General features: G+C 47.5%; 1 protein-coding gene across 5 annotated transcripts in view; it reads right to left on the bottom strand.

Annotated features, from left to right (window-relative positions):
- The window catches only part of LMF1 (lipase maturation factor 1), a 207,308-nt gene that overhangs the window by 65,636 nt on the left and 120,793 nt on the right, over nt 1–20,879 (bottom strand). The gene's annotated exons all lie outside the window — the stretch shown is intronic.

The raw sequence follows: 20,879 nt of genomic DNA, 5'->3' as shown, positions 1-20,879 counted from the left end.
TATTATTCTTCTATCAGCCTGAAATTTTTTGACACTGGGAGATCTTCCATCCAGTACAATAAAGCTGCAAATTTTACAAAGGAAACAAAACCAAATCCTGATATGTTAATAACTGCCACCCTTAGAAATGCTGTAATTTTAGGAAAAAGAAAGAAATTAATTTATCTTAACATATCTGACAAGCTCAGATTCATTGGTATTGTTTTAAAACTGCAACAACAAAAAAAAAGAGAGTTTGAAGACACAAATTTTAATTGAAGGAGACACAACACATCTTTAAATTATTTGTAGTTAAATCAAAAATACAAACAAAACAGGGAAAATACTGTACTATGCATGGCAACTGAGCGTGCTTCCACTGCCAAATCCCACAACTATTGTAATTCCTTATTAGCAAAGCTGGGATTAATAAAGTTGTTGCTTTATATGGGTTTGAGGCTGCTGTAACCCCTTAGGACAGGAGACCGCATCCTTCCTTCCTCGGACATCGGTGCCGGATGGAGCGGTGTCGGGGTCAAGGAGCTCTGCCAAGTCTGCTCCGGCACGGGGCGGGAGGTCAGGGCTGCCGCAGCCCCGGGTGCCACCAGGGTCCTTCCCCTCTGCACGGGACCTGTTTCGAGTTAATCTGCTTGTTGGACCACTCCTGAGCATTCCCAGAACATCGGGGAGGCTCACAAGGAGATTTTTTTTTACCTTGATCCCAAATTGCTGAGAAATGCTTTTATCCTTCCAAAAAGGCAGGTTGCTTTCTTGGCTTCTTCTATTTATTTTTTTAAAGTGCATTAACCAAAACCAACCTAGATGAGGTATCAGCCCTAGAAGTTGCAATATGCAGCCCGAGATGAGCCGGCTTCCAGCACGTAACCGCCTGATTGCAGCACACCAGAGCTGCAGCAAGGCGGCTCTCCCGCTTACCCCCTCTTGCGATGTGCCATGGTTTCCCCATCGGCACCATGCTGCGGAGTTGTGCCGGGACCCGATCCCTTCCAGCACTTATGGCCAGGGACCATGGAGAACAGGCAGCATTAAGCATGAAATTACACACCCACTTACATACGTAATTAAATCTTATAACGTGATCATAGAATCATTTAGGTTGGAAAAGACCCTTGGGATCATCGAGTCCAACCATCAACCCCACTCTACAAAGTTCTCCCCTACACCATATCCCCCAACACCGCATCTAAACGACTCTTAAATGCATTCAGGGATGGTGACACCACCACCTCCCTGGGCAGCCTATTCCAGTGTCTAATCACTCTTTCTGTGAAGAATGTTTTCCTAATGTCCAGCCTAAACCTAGCCTGTTGCGGCTTGAAGCCATTCCCTCTTGTTCTATCGCAAATTACCTGTGAGAAGAGACCAGCACCAACCTCTCTACAATGTCCTTTCAAGTAGTTGTAGAGAGTGATGAGGTCTCCCCTCAGCCTCCTCTTCCTCAAGCTAAACAGTCCCAGCTCCTTCAATCGCTCCTCATCAGATTTATTCTCCAGGCCCTTCACCAGCTTCGTTGCCCTCCTCTGCCCTCGCTCCAGCACCTCTGATGGCACAGAGCAGTTCTCCATTCGACTGCAGCTTTGCAGGGCAGGGCTGACACTGTTTAATCTTAAAGCAAAGACCATCCTCAGCTATCGAACGTGCCATTTGGTTCCCCCATCCCCTTCCCCTCCATCACAGGCTCACGCCGATGCCCTCATCTATCACGGCCAACTGTGGCCAGCAAATCCCGCTTGTTGCTTCGGGCTGGGACTCAAGATATTGTCCCCCCAGTTTGCCGTGCTTAAGGGCAGAAAGATAAAATTCTTGCCTCTGGTCCCACTGCAGTGTGACAAGAAGCAGAAGAAAGTTCTTGGTTTGGGCTGACGTAGCAGCCACGTACAGGCTCGCGTGGGAACAGCCCAGGCTGGCAAAGCCGGGGCGCCTGCGGTTTATGTATTTTAGCAGCAGCCTAATTCTTATCCTGAAGTAGAAATGGGGAAAAAGGAGAAGTGAAGCACAGAAATCTGGCGTGGGTTAATAATTCACTCCCAGGTGCTATAGCATTGCCATCCTTCACCTTATCAGCGCCGACACTATCACGGTGTCAGTGGGGGCAATGCTGGGCGACAGGCAAGGTAACTCAAACGACAAGCAAGACCAAAAGTCTGAAACAGCAGCAGACACACAAGTAACAGCCAGCATTTGTTCTGACAGAGGGAAGGGAAGGCATTTGATAAGAACCGTGCTGATGATGGAGTCTCCGGGGACACGATCAGTAAGGGACCCTTCCTCCCCATCGCTGCAGCCCCTTCTCGGGCACATAAACCTCCAGTTCGTAAAACAAAACACAGCGATAGAGAAGTGATTCGCTTGTATCAAAAATCCATTAAAAGGCTGCTGGGGAAGGAGAACACTGTGTGTGTGTGTGTGTGTGTGTGTGTGTGTTCCTCCCGATGCCTTCCAGATGCTGCGAGCACGGGTGTAGCGCAGTGCAGGATTCCCGGGGAGAAAGCCATGTTTACTCGGGAAGGAGTGTTGAGGCAAGAGCAAAGACCCAGGGCAATGTGTGAATCACTGCGGTGCTGAATGCAAGCACCTGTGATGCTGGAAAGCCTCCTGGTTCCTTTTTGCACCCGAGCTGACCGCTGCCCAGGGGTGCTGGGGGCACCCAATGTCCCGTCCGGTGGGTCCCGCTGTGCTGCACCCAGCACATGGGGCACGCTGCCGGGGTTAGGGAGGAAACTTGCCCGACGCAGGCATGCCTAGTGCTCTCCTGGTGTAATCACATCCTAGGAAACATCGCGGTGGTGTCAGAAGGCGGCGGTGTCAGAGCCCGGGAGGAGGAGGGAAAAGCATTCCAGGATCACCTCACCCGGCTTGTTTCGCTGGGGATTTGGAGCTTTACGCTTTGCTTCGTGGCTGCTTCGCAAGGAGAAGCAGCCTGGAAGCAGCCAGGAGTTCCCCAGCTTCGAAAACTGTGAACTCCTGACACGCACAGACACAGAAAAATGCAGCTCCAAGTCAGATGCAACTAAATAAACAAGCCGAAGGCAGACGCACGGTGAGAGGAACAGAGCGGAGCCCCTGTCTCCAACAAGCCCCGTTTCTGGATAACTCTGCGCAACATAAAATGTTTCTAAATAAAAAAACGATTAGCAAAACCCGTCTCTATGTGTCAGCACAAGGTGCAATATAATAAACCTTCTGCCTCCCTCACACCTCCAGCAGCCGGAGAAAAACTGCGCTGCAAATGCGTTTTGAAATCAGATTGGGGAAAATTAATTCCATAATTCACGGGGCAGATTTGTAACGTGTGACTGCGGGGCGACACTCGGCGGGGGCTGCTGAATTCTGGGTCACCAGCTAAGGTATGTTCTCTGGCTTGTATCTACCAGGTTTTACGAGGGCTGGTAACAGATTCTAAAAATATGCACAATAAACTGTTTTTTCTCCCTAAGGGGTCTATGGTTTAATTATGTTCTTAGTGAGAACCATTAAAGTGCTAAGTACCTGAAGACTCCTAATTTACTAAACTATACGCTACTAAAACCCAACAGAAGGCTATTATACACCAGAGTAAACGCTCTTCTCTGGGACTGTAAATGCACATGGTCTCTCCTTTCAGCCTCCTGATTGGTATGGCATTACATAAACTCCGACCGAGTATTTAATCCCAGCGTTAGATACCCCAGCTCAGCCTAGGGAAATCTCCACGCTCTCCTACACGTGTGCAGGAAAACAAGTCCCACATTGTCCTCAAACAACCCGCTGCTCGGCCAGGGCCCGGGATGTTATTCTTATAGCCACGCAAGTGACCACGCGGCACGGGAGGGGGACGCTGGAGGGTGGGGAAGACCCTGTCCTCTCCACCACAAATGAGGAGGAGCCCAGAGATATATCGAGTAAGTTTTATCCTTTGCAATCACGGGTTTTTACCTTCCTTCACGCCACAATAAACTCCAGCAGAGCTTCAGGAGCCTCTGCTGTTTCTGCTCGCCCGTCTGAGCACCTCAACAGCTCAAACGCAAACGGCGTCTTTCACAAAACAGTAGCGAGTCATGAATGAATCCGTTTCAAAAAGGTGAACAAAAAAATCCATTATTCCACCTATTTCTATAAGGTAAACTCAGATTATCTATTGATTCAGATAACCAAAAGCATACTTGGCATTAATACTAAAACAACACTGAGGACAGCCTTTCAAAACACCACCCTGGGTGCCCGTCGCAGAAATCCGGCTTGGTGAAACACAAAGCAAGTCATAAATATTCCTACGCGCTCTAGATCCTATATTTTCTTTTCCCATTGAAAGGCACCCATGTAACCAAAATACTCAAATCCGAGTGCACTTAACGGCAGAAAAATCCTGAAAAACAGAAGGAAACGGAACAATAGCAAGTATGAATAAACGATGAGAGGAAGCAACTATTCTGTCAAAAGAAACAGGATTAACTCGGCGCAACGGACACTTCAGTAACGGCTTGTGGGCACCGGAGGCTCCAACAGTCAAAGCGACGGAAGCCCTTGGCACAAACAGAAAGGTGTGAAGATGAGCGGTACCCTGGCAAACCAGGCGGAGAGGGATTATTGAATGTTTTCCTGAGCGTTTGTGGAAGGCACGGGTGAACTGTAAAGCACAGTTCTCCAGCTTCCCAAGGCACTGAGGCATGAACTCATCTGCTCAGCTTCAAAGAAAAGCTCTCAGTTGTCTTGTACTTTGGACCAAAAAATAAAAAGGATTCTCCATCGCAGAGCATAATTTGATCAACATGATCCAACAGGCTGTTTCTCTGCCAGTCTCTTCTGCTTCAGATCTTGACCCTTCCTCCTTACGCATCTGCAGATCAAAGCTCCACTTTCCCAAGCCCGAGCAGAAACGGCTTCCCAGCCCCGTGCAGAAGAGCAAGAAGCAGCAAGCAGAAAGGAGATAAACTGGGTCACTCCCAGCTGCTGGGAAGTGTGGGAAGATGCGTGTCTCGACTGAAGTCCGACCGTCTTGTGCTGTACAATAACCAACAACTCCTGCAAAACACCCTTCTTCATACCAGGGGGAGATTACGGAGAGCTGCTGGTTCCTCACCGCGAGGCTTTGTGGTAGGAGCTCTACATGTGCAGCAACCTTGATTGATGAACACCACAGTGGTTTTGCACAAAGATACACGTGTAGGCAAAGGTTTTGAAAGGAAATTGAGCAGCAAAGTGCTCAGCCTCTTGTGTAAATCCCAGCTGTACCTCGTGCTGTGTATATTTTATACACACATGCATACGCACACATCTCCATGTGCACGCTACTAACACACTTCCGTACACAACAGCTCATCAGTTAAAACAGGCCCTTCAAACTTCCTAATTATTACTATGATTCCAACCAAAATAAAACCATAAGAAAAAATTAAAAAGTTATATCTGTCTTAAAATGCACAGAGATCCAATGTCTGGGTGGGTCACAAGGGGACGGCTCTTCAGTAAGGCAATATCAAAATAATTAAGTCTCGAAAGATCTATTAAAAAGAAAAGTTACCTATATGTTCTTGCTGGGCAGAGCTTCCCTTGTCCAGTCAATAGTAATATTCAGTTCATAGAAAAACATACTGGAATCTGCCTGCTTTAAGACAGCAACCCAAGCCAAGGAGATGTGTGTTTGACTCGGTGCCAGCACGACCATAAAATGTTGGCAATTTAGTAGAGACGTAGTGCCGCGCCACTCTCCCAAAGGACCTAAATAAACTTCAGATGTAGAACATATATTTTTACTTTTTATATATATAAATCTGCTGTTTCATTTTTAACTCCTTTCCCCAGCCGTCCCTCCGTCTAAGGTTTTTCAAAGCTGAAACAGGTCCCTACTTCTCCCAGCTGAGCGAAGCCTCAGCAATGAAAAGTTAAAAGCATGAAAAATCAGAGAAATGATTCACGTCTGGGCGTTGGGTTTCTTGGGGAATGATGGCTGCACATGCGGCTACAAACGCCGGAGGGGAAAGGGTCTTGGGAGAAAATTCTGCTGTGCAATTTCATGCCTCGGCATTATAAAATATCCCAAGGATTTTTTTTTTTTCCCCCTGGTCACAAAGTTGCACTTGCAAAGTCACCGGTGTAGGTGAAACCTTCCTGCCGCATCCGTGCCATTCAGCTACAAAGCCACGCTTTGCTCCTCCTGAGTCAGCCCTGATTTACACCAACGCAAGCGAGGATGTGCTTTACCAGGGGTACACTGAAATGACGGATTTTTCAATTCCATCAAGTTGGGTGGGGGCAGAAGGATGTATAGCTGCACTGTTTGCTTTTCCAGGCTGCACCCTACCTCCTGGTCAGAGCTATCCTTCTCCAATAATAAAGACCACATTTCCATGGCCCACAGCATACCTGTTTATTGACACTATTCCTCCATAGCATGCCTCCGAGCTGCTCGCTGTATATGGAGTTAATTGTGGATGGATTACAGATTCACCTGTTTATTCTGTGCATTCTTGGAGGGGTCCAGAGCTAAAATTACACAAGGAACCCCCGAACTGTTCAGGCTATTTATTTGTTCAAAATCCCTTTAAAATAATTAGTGGGGCTTGGAACAGACATCTTGGCTCTGGCGGGGCCAGAAGAAGCTGGTGCAACCAACTGCGGGTCAGTACTGCTTTGGGGGAGAAGGTTTGTTTATTAAGAGCACCAGAGATGGGTCACGTTTGGTTTCGGGAGTGGACCAGGCTGGAAGGTACGTCTGTAAGAAAAAGGAGCTAAGGGCAATACATGCTTACCAAGAAGGTCCCATCCCAAAGGCAACAGAGGAGCCGCAGCAATTCTTCTCCAGGTTTGATATCCAGTTGCCATCAGATGGTGCTTTCTCATACTCCAAGATTTTCTGACACAGGAACGCCCCTCCCTGGCCCCGCACTCTCCGACGGAGCTCACCTTCCCCAGCGGATGGCGAAGCAGGTCGCTCACCAATATTTTAAATTGCCATTTAAGAGTATATTGCAAATGTGATCCTTTAATTGGTCAATGTTATGGCTCTCTATTAGAGAAGACAAGTTTTTCCACACAAGGTAAGCCCTTGCGAAAGCACTGAAAATGTTTAAAAACAACCCAGTCCTGATATATTTATTATATATTTCTCTATATATAAATAATTTCATGAAAAGGGACGTACTGAGTGGAAACTCCATTTAAAATGTGATCCCAGATGGTGGCAAAGCTCTAAAATTGCAAGGCAACATGTAAAGAAAGATTAACGACCTCAAACAGGCACAAATTTATGAGGTGAAAGCCCCTGTAATCCTAGAGAAAAATGATACCAAACGTTAGACTAGACAGCTAGAAAATACCTCTGCTTAGTTCACGTGGCCTCTACCATTTTACATTTTCTTTTAATACACGTTACTTTGGGGTTCATTTAGTCTTTTCTCCTGCAGGCCAGAGGTATCGCTTTGGTACATGAGCACGCTGATGGATTTGCCAGCTCCCACCCAGGTACCCCCTTATGAGCAACTGGTAAATGAGATAACAGGCAACAGCTACGCCGCCACATCCCGGGAATAAGCAGCCAAAAGGAGAAAAAACGGAGCCAAGACACCACGTCAAGCATTCATCGTCACTGCAAGACCCAAAGCTCCACCACCAAGTGGACCGGGATGACAGTGCTTACCATTTCCAACACTAAAGCTCATGCAGTTCCTATTCTGCCCGAGTACAAAACGTTTTGAAGGAAAGGATGTCAACATTTCATCCCAAAGGTCACCCCAGCGACCACACTCCTAACTCTAGCTAGGACCAGATGGGACCTCTGGGTCCCACAGCCTATTTCCCCGAGATCCCTGGTACCTTGAAGGTCACCCCTTGATACTCCTGTCCTGTTCATCCCTCTGGTTATTCCCTCTGTGACCTCTGCAAGGTCACTTGCATGGGCTTCTGTGGACCATTTTACCACAATATCCTTCTGGGAGAATTTTCAATGAACTGGGATTTTCTGACCTTTTCAGCAGAGTTCCTGGCAGTGTGTTTTTAAAGCAGTGCAAAAAAAAGGATATTTAGTCAACACCACACGGCAAGACAGCACAAAGCCAGCACTGCTGTCGCACAGGGCTGCTTCGCTGAGCCCACTGTTTCAAACCGCGGTTACTCTCCGGTTTGCTGTAGCCCTTGGATGTCGTGGAGGAGCTTTGGATGCAGCACTGGGATGCTGCCTGCTATGGGAGATGGATGACCATAACCTGTGGGTACAACAGGGACAAGGACGCACGAACCAAAAGCTACCCCCAGGACTCCTGTCCGCTGCTTTGCAAATCGAAGTCTCTCTTTTCCATCAGAAGTAGCAGAGCCCTGGGCTGTGACGGCGTCCTGCTGCCAACAGATAGAGCCATAACTACCACAGGGTCAGAAAAGCGTTCAAAATTCAATTTAAGTACTAAAAATATAGATCACTGGCTGCCCTAAGGAGCTGGAGCTGAACCGTAGCATAGAACATGGTCAGAAGAGGAGGAGGAGAAGGAGGAGAAGGAGGAAAAACTATCTGCCATGTTGAAAAAGAAGACAAGCTTGTATTCAATCAGGAAAAAGTCCGTATCCCCAGAGCACAGCCTGCTGTCCCAGCTGAGGGATCTACAGGCAAATCGTCTTCGGGGTCTCTTGGTACAACACCACTCCGTGCAGTTGAGAACAAGTGCAGTGAGGGGAGATACCCTGCTGAGAAGCACGTTCCTCTGCCACCCCTGCGAGCACCCGGGATGCCTGCGGGGACCGTGGCAGCTGCCAGGTTATTTTCAGCCTTTCTGCTCTCCTCCGAAAGGTGCCAGCACTCTCTCCTTCCCAGCGTGGGAGGCTGCCAGGTTTCCTGCAGCGGGAAAACCACGGACACAGACGCGTGGGATCACAGAGCTGGCAGGGCCACTTCATCCTCGTGGATCTGCCCCAAACAGCCAGTTATTTCCAAACCAGCCAAGTGCCCATTTTCCACGTACACCGAAGACCCTCGATTCTCTCTCTTTGGGGATGTGCTTTGAAGGGCAAACCCACTGCTGTAGAGAGAGGGTGGAAGAACATCTTTCAGAACATCTTTCCAACGACTACGCCTGCTCCGGCGGACCCAGGGACCCTGGGCTTTAACCTACCATTCACGAGTCTAAAAACGTAGTGCGGCTGCTCTCCCAAAGGCCCCCATTGCTTCACTTTTTTTTTCCTTCTTAAAAGTCCGGTGCTAAAATCAGGATCATATCTCCTTCAGAGGACTTTTTTTTTTTTTTTTTTTTTGTGTGCGCTCATAAATACGACGTTCAGCATCAGGCCAAGGAACACATGGGCAAAACCCGCGTGCGGCGAATGCCAGCAAAGCCCCCGGCTCGTGCCTGTGTTTGGATTAGGCAGCTTCGTGGCCTGGACGTTTACAGTTGGGTTAGGGCTTTTTTTTTTTTTTTTTCCCTCACAACTTGAGACAAACAGTGAGATCTTTCATAAAATATGTTCACAAAGGGTAAACTGTGCCATTAGGAACCGACTACCTGGACGGTCATTTGAATTCTCCGAACTGGAACGCCACTGCGCTCCACACCAAATCCAGCGCCAGGGGCAGGAGGAGGAACCCGCCGTCGTGGGCTGCCTTGTTTAACTCTCCAACTGCCCGAGAGCCAGAGTCCACTCAACATCATCTGCCTCGAATGTGGGTATTTCAACAAACCAGCTGGTTGGAGCAGTCATTGCTGTAAATGAAACATCCAAGGGGTGGAAGGGGCTGAGGGTACGGTGAGAAAGGCATCCTAGTGGTGGTTACCTCTGCGAGTCACCTGGGCTTTACTGAGAAGACTTTGAGCCATGTCAGGAAAGGACGGAGAATAACGTAAATTGAGACTTTCATATTGAAACAAAAGAGTGATCCCAACACTCACCAGGTGTTTCTGCAAGGCTGGAAAGGGTGAAACAAGTCGAAGATGGTCAGCTCCCATCCATCCTCCTGGATGTTTGTACAGAGCTATCATGTATTCCCATAACACTGTTAACTGTTACTTAAAACATCCTTCCAAAACAACAAAAAACACTGAAGTGACCCTTCACTCCATCAGAGAGGTGCAAAAATGGATGGCTATCATTAGGAACACATCTTTTACCTAAGAGTCCCAGCACGCAGCCTTTGAGAAGCCCTGGGCAAGGCTTCTGGGGTGGGTAACGTCAGTGAGGTCTGCTCCTCTGTGCCCTAGTCATCGTGGCACCAGGTTAATACATTCTTATTTCTTTATTGTCTGGTCATTAAGGGCAAGATAAAAATAAAGGTCCTTGGGATTTGAGAAAGTACAGGGTATGGAGCTACTCTACCCTTCTGCACTGAGAAGGACACCCAAGTACTTCCCGGAGCAGACAGAAGACATCTCTGCTCCAGCAGACCTCACCTCTTTGCTTCAGACACTGAAAGAGAGATTTCTAACAACATGTTCTCGTCTTGTTTCACGTGCTCTTCCAGAGAGCCCATTTTTGAGCAGTAACGCCCGACAACTCTGCCCATATATTTTCCAATATATTGACAGGTCTTGTGTGGTTATAATGAAGATGATAATTTTTTTTTTTTTAATCCAAAATGGTTACGCCAATTCAATCCAAGTCGAATATATAGATAAAATAACATGTGGTATATCTTATTCCTGTTCCCTAGAAACTACACTGATATAAACACCGGGATTACTCTGTCCATTTCACTCCATAGCATCTTACAAATTTAACTGTTTCTCTGTAGCTGAAGTAATACAGCTCCTGGACACAATGTAAGCAGGCAGAAAGATTTCTCTGTGATACTTCGTCAAAAAGGCCTTTTTAAATGGGCACATAAATGACTCATCCCTTTTACTAGACACTTCGTCATGCTCACACTAAGGTTGCTTTACCCTGCAAGAAGCACCAGCTCCGCAGGACACGCCGTGGCTGAGTCAGGAGAATTCAGGCCTGAACCCCCTGTTCATCTAAGAGCACTCAGAGTGGGATGGAATAAAAATAATCCTCTTGTTTCCTGGGTGGGGTGGGGTGAAGAAAAAAATCTGCCAATGCATAAGAGTCAGGAAAGGAGCGTCACCTCCTGCGTCAGCCATTCCCCCCAGTAAGAACAAGAAAGCAGGAAAAACAGGTAGCTGTCCCAAAGGTGTAGCCAAAAGCTTAAGCAGAGCTTCCTTCTGTTTTAAGCTTTCTCCCTAGTAACAAAGGACGCAGGCTGAAAGAATTTAGGACAAGTAAAACAATTCACTAGAAAACTCTTTGCCACGAGGAGCAGATGCACAAACTCCTTCAACAGCGGGATGAATCCAGCAGCCAATCCTGCTCTCTCTTGCCCGTGAATTGCGCCTCCGCAGCCGTTTAAACCGGCATTGCACCTTCTTGTGTGGAAACCACCCAGATAACTTTTTTTTTTAATTAAACGGTTAAAATAATGACTTCTTACACAGACATGACAATTTGCTAGGAAGCAGTACATGAACATAGTGACATAGATAGAAGTATTAAATTCTGCTAATGCCAGAAAACAGCCTTGGGCATCTTTGGATGTCTGGATACAAAAGTCTGCTTGTTATAAACGTCCTCCATCCTGCTCAAGGCCTTCCGTAGGTAAAAATAATAATTACCTACATTTTTAAGGACAATTTAGGAATGGAAAGTTCTACAGTACGTTGTTAATAACGAGTGGTTTACCTTCCGGCACAAAAACGTGACAGATTCTAAGCAGCACGTGCCGGAGTAGCTTGTTAACCGAGAGGGACTTTGGGTCGCCTGCAGGGCTGGGTGAAGTCTCTCCCACCAGCACCAGCCAACACGCATCTGAATCCTTTTGCCATGAGGCCCGTTAAGTATTTCACTTGTGTAATCGCCTTGCTTGTTTTGTAAGTGTTGCTTGTTTCTACGCTTTTCTCAAAAAATAAATAAATGCTGTAGGCAGATAAATTCCACCCAATAAAAGTGTCGCTCCACTATCCCCATGGACATAATAATGCCCTCACACTTGTCCTGAGTTGGAGAACTTGCAAATCATCGTTATAAATAAGACTGCCGATCTAAGCCAAACGTCTCATTTTTAATAAAGCCTTTTACCTCCTTTCCTAACGCCAAATAACATCCTGGCGCAGGAGCTCAGAGCCCGAGCATCCAAGGGATGGCAGCTCCCTTCCTCCGGTTCTCCCTCCCTGCTCGGTGCCGGGGTCCCCGTGCTGGCTGGTCCCCGCGTCTCCGCGGGGCTCGCGCCGTCGTGTTTACCCAGGGTGGGTTTTGGGGCTGGATTTCTCGCATATTCCCCCACCGCTGGCACCAGCCTGTCACCCCTGGGAGAGGCACGTGCCTGCCCCAAACACTGCGCCCATTGATGCCGCGGGGCTGGGGCGATGGCGGGGCGGCGGGGGGGTGCGTGTGTGTGTGTTTGTCTGATGAAGTTAGGTTCTCGCCGGGTATTTAATATTCCCCGTCATGCAGGCCTGTTTCTCCTTGAGCCTGCCTGTCAGTTAAGCCCGGGGATGTTTATTTTAACGGCCACTTGTGGTCAAGGCTGGTGCCAGTTGTACGGCATCGGTTACGCAGATTTAACACTGGGGACTCGGCCCCCGGCTCCCAGAGCACGGAAGGCAGCCAGGGCCGCCCCGGCCTAATGTGAAACAACTGAACTCTTCCAGCAGTCCCCGCTCCAGCTTTAACCCTTGCCGGGCAGGAGCCAGGCTGCCTCCCCCCACAGCCCAGCCTTCCCGGCAGCCGCAGAGGTTGTCCCCGTGTCCGTCCCACCAGGTCTTGTCCTTTCTCCTGCTCCCCAAACCTCCCCAGCAGCAAAAAGTCTTGTTGGGGTGACGATCTGGAAGCTGCAAGAAGAAAACGGAAAATGTATACAGTTGCTTAAATGTATATAGTTGCTTAAGGAAGCAGCTTTTTGGGGGAAGGAGAGGATTTTTATCGCTCTTATGGATTTATCATAACCCCAAGGGCACAGAAAGCTTCTGCTGGGAGCGATGCGGCAGGGAGAGCATGGGATGCTCTGCACCTCTGCCCAGTGAAGTCCCGGCCACCGACATGTCCCCTGCAGCTGTCACTGGTGACACAACACCAAGCCATTCCAGCTCACGCCCTCGTCCCTATGACGGGAGCCTGGCTTCAGCGCACCCTTCTTCCCAAATCCAAGGCCTTGTTGAGAGCGAACATGCATCGCAACGCGAGCCCCCGCCACTGCACGAGAGCCAGGAGGATGCTAAAATGTTAAATAAACTGTGGCCCGCAGCAAAATTATGCATCATTTTTGATCGTCTGGACTGTCTCCAAGATGCTAATCAGCCCCAGATTAAGTCATCAACCAAACTGATGAGCAATCACATTTTGTCAGTACAGCTGGACATCATTACTTGGGAGCTGATCTTTCACCAGAGAGGGAAGGCGGCTTTTTGCCATTGATCAAATTGGAAGAGAGGAAAGCGGCAGGACGACAGAGGACCTGCGCTGAGTTGCCGCGGTCTCCACATGCCGGCAGCTCCAGCTCTCTGCCCTACGTGTGCTCACCAAAATCGCCTCCTACCATCCCAATCCAACGACCACTGCCTTTCGCCAGGCCACTGCCGCCGCGATGGTCCCGATCTGCTGGCAAACGACCGCTCCAGGTCTCAAAGCGAGCACGCGTTGAAGTGTTTTCCTGAATTACTACACGTACCAAGAGGCAGATATGTTTTCCATGGAGAAACATCAGCCTGTGGAAGTGCTTTAACTTGACAATCACAGACACCGTTAATAACTATGTGGGACAACAATTAACAGAAACCTGCTAATGGTGAAGTACAGAGAAAATCTAAGCATTGCAATGCTCAAATCCCAAGTTAATTTGTCGAGAATTTGTTAACGGGAACAGATTCAAGGCTTGTTCGCAATGTAACCCCGCCGGGTTCGCAGAGTTCTAACTGAGATCAGAGCTTTTCTCTAAGAGTTAAAACCTGCCCAGTAAATAATTTAAACTGGAGGAGAAGCAGTCTAGATGTCTAATAAGGAGATGCGAAATATGTCTGGAAGTATCAGTACAAAATAGTCATCCTGAATTTCTTGCTCTAAAAATAACAAAATACAAAAAAAAATGTATTATTAATTAAGAGAAGGATTTCTTAATGTATTTTAACACAGCTTAAGAGGAAATAAATTAACCAGAGCTGCTATCAGGGAATTTACGTTTTTCACAGATCTTAGACATGGATAACACAGCACCATGTCACCAAACAATTCCTTCCCTGTGGTTTGCTCATCTACGTCAATTTTTCCATAGCCAAATACACCAATACTTCATTAGGCCGTATTGCGATATGAGAGGGTTGGACTCCCCCGGCCCTCCCCAGTGCCAGCGCACATCTGGCTGCCACACGGGAGCCAACGCTCAGCTACCCCATGTCCCCCCCGCCTCAAGAACACATCGACAGATTTTAAGCAATGATCTTAACAGAAAGACTAAGAGGTGAGAACGTAATTCACCCCGTACAGCTGAAACTCTCCCATGCATTATATATTTGACTGTGAATCCTCCTCTGGTAACTCTACGTACAAGGAAGAGTTTCTCCTCCCAACGAGCGCGAGCGCCCGCCCGATGCAGAGCAGCGATTCCTTTGCTGCTATAGCTGAACCGAGCGCCTTCCTCAGATCTTGTTACCCGCAATGAACAGGCCATTTCTAATCCCTACATTTTCATCCCACCACATCTGTAATGTCTTTATCGGCTTCTGGAAGCAGATACAAAATTATATATAAATATGAGCACATAAATCAAAATAAGGCCCTACAAAAAAGACCAGCTACACCGTCTCACCCAACAAAGCCCCCTCCTGCCTTTCACATGTGCTTTTACTTACACGAGAGATAAAGTTCTGTTATAGTCCAACAAATTTATTCCATTTTGCCATTAATCTCATAAGTAAAATGGCCATATAGAGCATTGGCTGCAGTGTCAGCATCCTAAGCTTCTACAACAACCTAAGAATTGCCTAAATAAGAGAAAATACTCCAGTGCATCCACAGCTTGTTGAGGCCACGTGTGAGCAGGGCTCAGACCAGGCGACGTCCGAGCTCTCACCCACCCTCTACCGCTCTGCTGCCAGCAGCCTGCTCCTATTCAATAATTTGATAAAACCCATTTTCAGCCCAGCCTGGCTCCTCCTCTTCCTCCCGCCTGCTTGGAGGCAAAGCATAACATCTCCTCTGCCACACACGTCGGGCAGAAACGGGCAAATCCTGCGTCCAGGTTTGGCTCTGTCGGGAGCTCCCCTGCCAAGGCAATGGGTTGCCTGGACACACACACCAGCAACAGCAACCGGAGTCCATGCAGACACACAGGGAAAGGGGACAATGACATTTAAGTCGCAGCAAAACCACAATTTCAGCCCAGCAGGACAAATGCCTGCAGCCTCTCTTTAATTCATTCCTCTGAAAAAAAACAACCCAAAAAACAAAAAAAAAAAGAAAGAAAAAAAAGAGGAGAAGCGATCTGTTGCAGAGCAGGTGATGGAGATGAAACAAGAACGCAAGCTCAGACGCTTTATAATAAAACACCGGGGATATGAAGGCGAAGCTGCATTGTGTTAAAATTCAAGACTAATTTAAAGTCTTGTTCCTTAGTGCAAAAGCTGGAAAGATGCCCAAGCGAATGGAGGAGGGAAAAAATAATAACCAGGCCAATTGTATATTTCTCCTAGAAATTCCATGTCAGAACGTACCTCGCAACTCACACTCGCAGGCTCCAATTTCAATAAATCAACACAGCGTGCAGGGTAACAGTAGCACAAGTCTTTCTCTCTTTCCATAATACACCCAGGTAAAATCACCGTGAAGCGAAGAACAAAATGCCCATTCTTTCTGGTGCTTGGCAAGGGGACAAATTACTTTCTGCACCTCTCTGTGTTGAAGGACTAGTTATTAAATACAGTCTAAGCTGCCTTTCCAGCTGTACTTAAATCAAGGACAAAATAAAGCAAACGCGACTGTCCACAAGAAATCCAGAGAGCAAAAGAGCAATGTTAGGATGAGGCCACCCCCACACACGTCTCTGCCTAGCCAAGTATTTAAATAATTCGGATTTGCAATGCAGAGCAAAGCCGTACAGCTCCGTTACACAGAGCCACTGCCCAGAACTGCCCAGGCCTGTGTAATGTGCCACAATTTTTGCCAGTAATTTATGGATTATTCCAACCGTCCAAGCCCAGTCCCGAGCATCCCACTGCCAAGGAAGAGCAAACAAGAAGGTGAGAGTGAGCTCAGCGCTGTCCCACTTGCTCATCCCAAATGCGTTTGCACAAAAACCCCAGTATTTTTGTTTGGATAGCATTTTGTCCATGTCTGGGACCCAGTTTATGCTGAATGCCGTGGAAATACCGAGGAAGTGAGAGATCAGAGCAGAAAGCCTCATAAAGACACGGCACAACTTAAGGGAGGAAAGGAGTACAAAAAAATGTGACATGGCTAAAATGGTGTACTAAATCAACGCTATATTAAATCAACGCCATCGGCCAGGACAGAAGAGGGGTCTCCCCGTCCCTTGGTCCCCCCTGCCTACACCACCTCCCCTGTAATGACATTTCTATGCCACTCCTGCTACGAATCATTTTCCATTTCCTTTATAATCCCTCACCTTTGCGAGGTGTAACTTCGTTACCGGACGGCACCAGGAGCTGGAACGCGACACGGGCGTTATCTCGGCGGATGGAGGGCAGTGCCCCGAGCTCCCGCAAGCGCCCGGAGGGTTTGTCACCAGCCTTTTCTTTTCTAACTCTGTGCCAAGAAGGAGAGAGCTGGTGGGAGCAGAAAACTTCTATAGGGACTTTTAAAACATTGGATTTCTTTTTTTCCTCCCTGAAATTTGAATTTTCCATAAGTCTCCTGGCACATGGGCTTTTGGAAAGAACAACAAAAAAAAAGTCCTTATCTAGAGAAAGGTGGTTTATTACAATCACAACCAGAATGTGCAAGTGGTCACTGGCTCCAAAGCCCTGAACTGCCTCTGGAAACTTCTCCCGAAATCCACGTAACCAGTGGAAGCAGTGGAAGACGTCCCACGGCCAGTGACTCTGCGCGCTACGGAAACCCAGCAGAGAAAAGCAAGGACTTTAGGATCAGACTCTACCAGAAAAAGAGCAGTCGAATGAAATAAAGCCACAGGCTCGTCCTTTTAGGGGGCAACAGAAAGCAGCGTGCCATGCATAGGTAATGTGGATTTTCCATTACATTCTTCAACATTTCTGCACAGAGGCAAACTTTCCCCGAATAACCCCTCAACTATTTGTTGTTATTAAATTACATCTTTAGCTTGCCACATAAAACACCTTTGAGACTTTGTGCCTTCCATAAAATATTTAAAAAGTAAGCTTCTCGCCCACACAAGCAGCTCAGTGCATTAAAAGTATGCACCAACCCAAAAAGAAAAGAGTTGCTCGAACCTATGTATCAGTGATTAACGCGTTTCCAAGTCGATGCACTAATTAAAATAAAATTTACAAATAAGTAAGCCAGGAAGTAAAACTCTTTAATGGCGCTTGCCATTAAAACATCTATAGTTCACCATTGCCAGCAATTTCCTTCTATGTTTAGGGGAAAAAAACAGTTATGAACTCCTAACCATTGCTTCCTGTTAAGCTGGTACCCACCGTTAATAACCTCTCAGTCCCAGGGATAAGGAACAAACCAGCAAACACGGGAAGAGCGGCCAACTCTGGAGAGCATCGAGAGCCCCTCCAGGTCAGATGGACCAGAGAGTCCGCGGCATCTCTCCGGCTGGAGAAAACACTCCGGAAAAATGTGGATGGGGATAATTTTAATCAGACTTATCAACCGGGACCACTTCAGTTCAACAATGACAAGGCTTTACAATCCGTCATCATCTTTTCGCAGATGCGCCCAGGCTGCGAGTGCAGCCGCGCTGACCTGCCCCCAGCCCCTCTCCCCCGTCCCTCCCCTCCCTGCTGAACTGTTTTTTCCACTTCCTCGCCTCACTGCCAGCACATGTATCAAAAATACCCAAATAATTTTCTCCATATAAACATTACTGTGGTTGATCTTATAGAAGTTAATTATTTGAAGGCAATCCCATGTGAATAAAGAAATAAACCAGAATTTTCCAGTTAAAAAAATAATTAAAAAAAAAGACTCGACAGTCTTATCCCAGAGCAGAAGTTCTCAATACGTAGCGCACATGAAACTCATTTCTGGTGTTCCCGACCAACAAAGCAATAGATGTTGTGTGAACACACTCTTCTGCTCCTCAGCTGAGGCTGCACCAGCTTTGGTCCACCAGTTTTGGCGCACAAACAAGCAGTTACCATGCACAAGTCCCACAGCTTCACGTGCAAAAGCTGATATTCATGTAGACAAATATGTATTTAAAACCTGACCAAGCACCTGCACAGGGTCTTGACCCTGTGGATGAAAGTACAGAAGCGTTCTGCAGTTTCACACACATTTGACCACATCTTTTTAGAAGTCTGCATCTCTCGCAGATGCTACAACGGATACCTGGAACAGGCAGAGCAACGACTCGGTCCTGTGTTTATAATAGATCGCAAAGGGCTAAAGTAATTCTACATAAACTTCTTATCCAACTTGACTTAAAAAGGACTTGACTTAAAAACGTGATCCCAACGCCCCATTCACCTGCAGCACATCTAAACGTCCAGCTGGTCCCTAAGGCAACGCAACTGGGAGGTAGGAAGAAAAAGTCGCGCACAGAAGTACCGTTTCACAGGACGAAAAGGCAAACACCACCTCATTTAGACAGAGGAGGCCAAAAGCTTTGAATGCAGATAAATTCCTCATCCTTCCCCATGAGGGCAGAGACCCCATCAAGCCACTGGCACAGCACTCACACGACAGAAATAATTATCATCCTTCTTCCTTACTTGGATAAAGCAGGTCTTTGGCAATCTAGGAAACTGCTATCAAATACTGAAGAGATTTGTGGAGGTTCGGGAGAATGGAAGTTAAGCCACTGCAAAGGGAACTCAAGGGCAGCCTGGTTACAAAATTCAGATTTGTATGCATCTGTTTTCAGCGCTTGGGTTTCCACAGCTAGCAAACACTTTTGAAGGAGCCTCATTAAAAATTCACTGTCCTCCTCTCATGAGCTCTGAGGGGAAAAGCAAAGAGCAACTGACTTTCCAAACTATTTTAAGACTCGGATGAATTAATAAATAGAGATAAACAAGCCCAGGAAAGGGGAAGGAGCTGGACAAATCTGCACTTGAAGGACTCCTTTCCCGGGCTCCCCAGATCGGTAACAAAGCAGCTAACCGGAATGTGAAAACTATGCTTTTGTTCTTATTCTAGTTACATTTAAAGAGGATTCTTAAATTATTCAGGACCTCTTTGTGCAGACGGTGCCAATAGGTGTCAGCTTGCAGCAAGGAGACCGGGAGCCTTTGGCAGGTACGTGCCTACGGCAGCCGCCGCTTTCCTCAATGGGTCAATGTTCTCTGCTCGCCCAGCGTCGCGCCTGCTGCGAGCGGCACGGCGTGTTGTTGGAAGGAACTGGATCCCTCCCCTCCTCCCGCCCTGGAACGGCTTTAACGAGGAGTGTGGTTCCCGGTGGATATGGAAAAACTAACATCGGCGGCTGCTGCTGCTGGGAGGAAAACGGACTCCTCGCAAAAATAAAAAAATCAGGCGGGTGTAAGGAGATGCGAGTGGCGATGCAGATAGGAGGGGCTTTGTACCCAGCCCTTGGTAAGGACCCGCACGTACCATCGCTCCATCTTCTGCAACCACATCAGTACAATTTACATGACATGATACAACCATGTCACCATATTCTGTGAGTTTGTGTGCTGCTGGAAACTCCTGTGTTACCCCCATGACTGACCACAGCACCTCATCACGGACCAGCTTGCCGGTAACAGCAATTCTTCCTCAAAATCGAGCATTTTAAAATAAACTTGCTGCCCCAATAAACAGTCCATTCGTAGTACCAAATGGAAAAGACTTCAGAGGTGGGATGGAGTTGAGAAATGTCCTGTGTTTCCTGGCACTTTCGGAATTAACAATTTCATGTGTGCCTCGGGAGAGTCACAGCTATTTGCTGCCTTGTTTGCAAATGCCATGCCTAGAGCAGAAAAGAAAATTTTGGGAGGGGAGATAATGAAATACACAATTCAACAACAGAAATACTTGGCTGTGGGCTTGGCTGCCTGGAGATATCTCAAACATCTTCTAACTCCGGTTTTGTGGCGGACTAGACTCAACGCAAAAGAGTCTCTTACTCGATTGCCAAGGGTCAGTGGAAGATGACAATAACCATGTTGCTCAATGTCAGAGAGTAAAGGGGCTCCAGAGCTCCCAGGAGCGCCAGCAGAACCTGCAAACCATGTATGAGGGAATCCACTCTGGGGGCTGAGCCCTTGGCTGAAAAGGGAACGAAGAAATGGCATTCACCATCCTGACGGAGTCGTGCACGTGGCAGCGTGAAGGCAGATTCTTCAGCAGGAATAAAAGCACCAGTGGGGCAGATATTTCAGCAGGAATAAAAGTACCAGTGCAGACTCATTCCTGCTTTCAACGAGCAAGTTGGCTATTACCCACCGTTCAAAGGGAAGAAGGGAAAAAGCTGTCCAGAGACACACTGGACCATGCAGCGTTCGCAATGAGGTGACAAAAACCCAAATGAAAGTATAGCCAAATCTTCCTGTGGGGTTGGCCTGAATGTTTGCCAGCAGCGGCTGGGTGGCCCGTCTGAGAAAGGAGAGATTCGGACAGTTCCTCTCATGGGTGCCAGGAGAAGAACTATAGATCTGCAGGTTTGAGAACCCTCTTGCAGAGGACATCACGATCACGTGAACCACAGTCAGCCTTCAAGGACCTCCACAGACCAAGGACCTCCGGAGACCATTCTGGCTGGATGGGGAAGAGTGATGGACACTCACTCTAGAAGAAGAGAAGCAACTGACAGGACAGGGAACCCA

Source organism: Rissa tridactyla, chromosome 8 (assembly GCF_028500815.1).
Source record: "Rissa tridactyla isolate bRisTri1 chromosome 8, bRisTri1.patW.cur.20221130, whole genome shotgun sequence".
Lineage (NCBI taxonomy): Eukaryota > Metazoa > Chordata > Aves > Charadriiformes > Laridae > Rissa > Rissa tridactyla.
The sequence above is the reverse complement of the archived record's forward strand: the minus strand, read 5'-3'. Positions and strand labels throughout refer to the sequence as shown.